Source organism: Ailuropoda melanoleuca, chromosome 13 (assembly GCF_002007445.2).
Source record: "Ailuropoda melanoleuca isolate Jingjing chromosome 13, ASM200744v2, whole genome shotgun sequence".
Classification (NCBI taxonomy): Eukaryota; Metazoa; Chordata; class Mammalia; order Carnivora; family Ursidae; genus Ailuropoda; species Ailuropoda melanoleuca.
Window position 1 is genome coordinate 17,062,238 of NC_048230.1, and position 5,561 is coordinate 17,067,798.

Below are 5,561 nucleotides of genomic sequence, written 5' to 3' on the forward strand. Positions count from 1 at the left end.
CCACCACGGTCCCCCTCTTGAAAGAAAGAAGGAAAGAAATTTATGTCTCCTTTAATGTCATTTTCCCTTTACATCATTCTCTTCTTGTATCTCCATTTGCTGAAGTATCAGCAAATTTTTCAAGGTGAAAGAGAAAATGACATAGATCTGGTATTTACCAGAGAAAACTGGCTATACCCTTTAAACAATTTCTCATAACTATTCCTTCATAAGCAAATTGGCAAGCAGGAAGAAGAAATAAAAGACACCTTTTCCCTGCTATAGTTTAGAAACAAGTAAGACTTATAGCGAAGAAACTCACAGTACAAACAGTATTCAATGTTAATTCCCTCTCTTATCAACCATCTCTAGCCTGTTTAAAAACAGACATTTTGGAATTCTCTTTGCCACTGGTTGTATATATACAAGGGCATTGCGCTGGGAAGAGCACTGGTCTAAAAGTTAAGATATTTGAGTTTGAGCTCTATTTCTGCTGTCTGCTAGCCAAGGGACTTGGAGCGGTCACTGAACAACTCTGCTCCTCAGTTTTTCCATATGTAGAATGAGAATGACAAGATCATTCATAAAGTGATCTTTAAAGGTTCTTCTTTGGTTCTATGAATCAAAAATTCTACTCCTGTCTTACTAAACAACAAGCCCCTCAATGTTTTTTGAGGGGAGAACTTTTAAAAATAAGCATGACCCTCTAAGACCGGTCTGGTCTCTGAATGGGATAGGATAGTCAGCAGTCAGGTCATTTGGAAGGAATTGGAGGGAAGGAAAAAAAGGAGTTGGATAGTAAAATTTTACATAAAGGTAATTTCAAAAGAGAGGAGGAGGGAATGATGGGGCTGGTTACCTAATAAATAATCTGTTTGGATTCTGTGACAGACAAGTTGGAAATGCTTTCTATTTATAGATCAACTGGCACTACTACTAAAATATTAGAACAATTAAATATTTCCTGTTGTAAAATTAGACCTATATTTTCAGCACTATACTTGAAGAGACCAAAGTGTTTAGAAACCGCAGCAACATGTCCCATACCTTATCAGAGCTGAGATTCTTTGAGATAGCATCAGTATTTAAATAATCCAAGGGCTATATAATAAGGAATGGCTCCCTTCCCCGGGGCTAGACTTAATTGATCTTTAAAAATAAAGTGAAAGTTTTAGGAAATCAAGATATAAAAGATCAGTCAAAGGGTTATTTTACTATCTCCTGTATTTTGTACCCAAAGGCAATATTCCTACTGCTAATGAACTTTTTTTTTCTTTCAAGAATCTAAGCAAAGAAAGAAAGAAAGAAAGAAAGAAAAAGAAAGAAAGAAAAAGAATCTAAGCAGTTTAGGAATGCTGCTCATTTGCCAGGGGGGTGGACATGTAGCCAACTGCCTGTAATACACAGGCCAACCCCATGGGAAACATCGGAAAACTGCTTGAAAGGAGTCCTAATCTTCTCCAACGGGAGATCTTCATCAGAGCAACATCTCACTGCTCTCAGAAGTTTCCTTGCACTACCAGACCACCTTCTGTTTGCTTTTATCCGTGCACTCATCCCCCATTTACTCAGTACAATCATGTGCACTAAGCTAAGTGCTTGGGATAATACGGTGAACAAGCCAAGGTCTGTGCTCTTGTGTCATTTACATTCAGGGGTTGAGAGAAAAAATAATAAAGAAGGAAACAACAAAACAAACTGGGTTTCAGATATGCAAATGTGCCTGGACAGAGGAGGGGTGATTTAGACTGGGTAGTGGTGTTCTAGCTAAGATCCAAACAACAGGTCAGCCAGGAGAAAAACTGAGGGACAAAGTATTCCAGGCAGAAAGAAGGTCTTGAGGCCGCAAAATAGATTTGGGATATTTACAGACATAAAGAAGTGTGGCTGGAACATGGTGAATGGGGGAGAGAGAAACAATACATGAAGTTCGAGAAGCACGCAGGGTCTAGTTGACCCAGGGTCTCCGTGGTAAGGAGCTTGGATTTTGCTTAGTGTTATTTCACATATCCTGACTATTCTCAGGAGACCTGAGTTTGCGTTTTGCCTTATCTCTTACCTTTTTTTCACTTCCTGAGATTGGGCTCTCTGCTTTTCCATTTTCCCTCATTTTCTGCCTCTACCTTTAACTCTGCTTATCCCAGGAAGGCTGACATGGCTTTAGCCTGAATTATGTTAAAATGTTAAAATGTCATTCCGTCCTTTCAAAAGCAGGCTCTTACGTGACTGCACAGGTCACCTATGCACAAAGCTGGCCCTAATCTTAATAAATATCACCTTTAAAAAATGCCTCCTATGGATGAATGATTTCTGCTTTCATTTCACCTAGTCTGTCAAATATATAAACTTTTTCATGATCTTTTAAACAGAGTAGCTCCTCAAACATGTGGCTTAAAGGAAGCTGCCAGGAAATAAGAAACTAGGATATCAAGACTCACTGAAACAACTTCATGATGTCACTGCAATCACTGAAAACTGTGATTATCCAGCTTATTCTCAAACTACAATTCACTTGTTCTTACTATTTATTAAGATGCATCATTCTTCCTCTTTTAGATATAAGGAGATTATTATAATATACAGCAGCCAAATAAACAGTAGTTAGTACTGTTGGAATAATTGCTAGATGTTTGACACTGCCAAATGGATCTGGTTTTATTAGGCAAATAGCTAAGAAATGCAGCTCAGTGACTAACACATTAAGATTTAAGTCACAATTTTCTTAATTTATATTATGCATTAAAAATACTAAAAAATGTAATTACAAACCACATTTTAAAAATGATACATCTTTATAATCTTTAAGTTTTCAGAAAGCCTGAGAACCAATAATCAGATAAGAAAATGTGTGACTATCAGGGCGTCTGCCTTTGGCTCAGGTCATGATGCTGGAGTCCCAAGACAGAATCCTGCATCAGGCTCTGGCTTAGTGGGGAGTCTGCTTCTTCCTTTGACCCTCCACCCTGTCTCTCACATAAATAAATAAAACCTTCAAAAATACATTAAAAAAAAAAAGAAAATGTGTGACTATCAAATGATTTCTTTTTTCTTTTTTTCTCCCAATTCTTCCTTCTTTTCCCACCTTCACCCATTTTGCTCACCTCCACCCCCCAGAATGGTTTGTATAACAACTAATTTTACCTATTATGTAAAATTGGACATGATCATAGCTAACTAGGAAGAGTTCACAAGGTTTAATTACTTATTGCTAAAGAATGATATTATAAATTAAATGTGCCAAGTCTGAAATGTTAGTCCAGCCCCTAATATTTTAAGTCTGTAATCAACACCTTTACCTGCAGAACAGGATTGTACTAACCTTGCCCTGAGGTGCTCCATTCATGGTAGAACTCATTACTTAGCATTAGTTATCATAATGATTTATGCAATATCACAAGCATACTCAGACTCACGAGAATTACAGCTAACACCATTTTACTGCTATCAAGATTACTGTACCTTGGAAAGGAATAGTTTCATTTGCAATTACATAACAAAATAAAAGATGTCAAGACAGAGACACTATTACTGATATATTTATACCGCTATCTGTTGCTACATGGAAGGGGTGCCTGGAGGAAAAAAATGATTAAGGGAAAGTATTGTTGATTTCAGTGACATTAACGTTTGTATGAGGTTTGAGTCTATGCTGTAAGAAACTTAATATATGACAGGTCTTGTCCTGAAAAAGCTGACAATCTGGTATAAGAACTAAGGTAGATACAGATGAAAAAGATTTTCAAACATAAAACAATACAAATAAATTTGTAGAATCATAGCATCTTGAATTTTTTGTGCCAGAGTAGGAAAGAGTCAGTAGACACTTGGATCTTAACAGCTTTGCAATTTCCTGTGACTACAAGTTAATCAATTACTCATATGCACTCAAGGTGACCACCATTACTCACCTCAATTGCCTCCTAACTGCTCTACCTCCATTTTTGGCCCCCTCTCTTTAATGTGTTCTCCACAAAATAACCAAGGTCTTTTAAAAAATGTGAATCCGATCATACCATTTGTATGCTTCAACTTAAACTCTGTAGTAGCTTCCTATTACTTTTAGAATAAAATCCAAACCCTTGGACATGGCTTAAAAGGCTCTGTATTATCATCTGGCCCCTACGATACCTGTTTTGAGCTTATGTCCTACTACTTTCCTCCCTGCTCACTGTGCTAGGAACACAATGGCCTCGTTTTTTGTTCTTCAATGCTATCTAGCTCCTACTTGCCTCTGGGCCTCTGCATGACTTGGAATTGTCATTGTGCAGGTAGGTTCCTTATCGTCATTCAGGACTCCTCTCAAATGTCACATCTTCAGAAAGACTTCACTATGCCTTCTCATTATCATTCTCAATCACGCTAACCTATTACATTGTCTCATTGTACTGATTGTTGTCTGAAATTCCCTCATTTATATATCTGTATCTTGATTATCTCCAGAGTCCGACAGTAGAAAGTACACTGGGGGAAGAGAAGTGATTGTGTTTGCCTTTCTCTGTGCTGTATCCCCAGGAGGGTGAACAAGGTCTGGGCCATGGAAAAGTGCAATAAATAAATTAAATGTTTTTTTATTAAATGTTATTTATGTATGTCTCAGGCTTTTCAGTCTCCTCATCTGTAAAGGGAGAATAATTATACCTGCACCAGTCATTAGAAACAGAGCCTAACGTTCACTAAATTTTTACTATATCTTAGGCAGAGTGAAAATCACTTTATATGCATATTCTCATTTACCATTATGATTTCCATTTTACAAATAAGGCCACCACTTCTTACAGAGGTGAAATAACCAGCTTAAGGACACAAGGCGATAGTGGGATGCGGGTATGACCCCAGAGCTGCCAAACCTCAGAATGTGGGCTTTTCTCCACTCGTTTATAGTTTCTAGAAAGATGTTTCCTTCCATTGCAGCAAAATAGGCTGTGCCTTCTGCTCCCCTCAGGTCCTACTTTGTCCTGTGGGTCAAGCGAAGAAAGATATTACATCCCCCACAGGGTTCTTTTCCAAGATGAACATCCCTATTTCTTTCAACCCTTCCTTAAAGCATCTTCATGTCTTGGTCACTCTCCTCTGGACAAACTCGTTTGACAACGTCTCTCTGCTCCAGAACTGGTCATTTTAACTGGACGAATGGTTAAGGGGCATCAGAGAAGTGGAAGCCGATTCCCAGCCGCTGAGAAAATGCAGACGTGTGAGTGTTGTTGTGCGCTGTGGTGAACACAGGCAGGCTTCCTGGAAGAGGTGATCCCTGAGCTCAAGTCCAGGGCAGTAAGCAGCGGCCGACAGCTAAGGGCCGCTAAGTGGAGACAAAGGGTGGTGGAGTGAGTTTAAGAAGACCAGCGACACAAGCTCAAATGATGATGTGCTTGCACCCCGCGGAGCGCATGGCGTTTCCCTAAAAGAAACTTTGAAGAGGTACTGGAGGGAAGGGAAAGTGGGAGGAACAGTCCTGAAGCAAAACGCGAACTTACCCGTAATCTGGCAACCCGGCCTCCGTAGCCCGACTGCAAGCGCCGCCACCTGAGGAGCCCTGAAGCCAGAGCAGCGGCAAGCTCCTCCCAGTTGTCGCGAGACTGGCCAGG

The 5,561-nt window shown here is 39.4% G+C and overlaps 1 protein-coding gene across 5 annotated transcripts in view; it reads right to left on the minus strand.

The window, feature by feature from the left end:
* The window catches only part of STXBP4 (syntaxin binding protein 4), a 165,937-nt gene extending 160,404 nt beyond the window's left edge, over nt 1-5,533 (minus strand). For all 5 annotated transcript variants that reach the window (XM_034641790.1, XM_019806273.2, XM_034641789.1 and 2 more), the window contains exon 1: nt 5,451-5,533. The gene's annotated coding sequence lies outside the window, so the exon portion shown is untranslated. The remainder of the gene's footprint in view (nt 1-5,450) is intronic.
* Between the last annotated feature and the right edge of the window lie 28 nt (nt 5,534-5,561).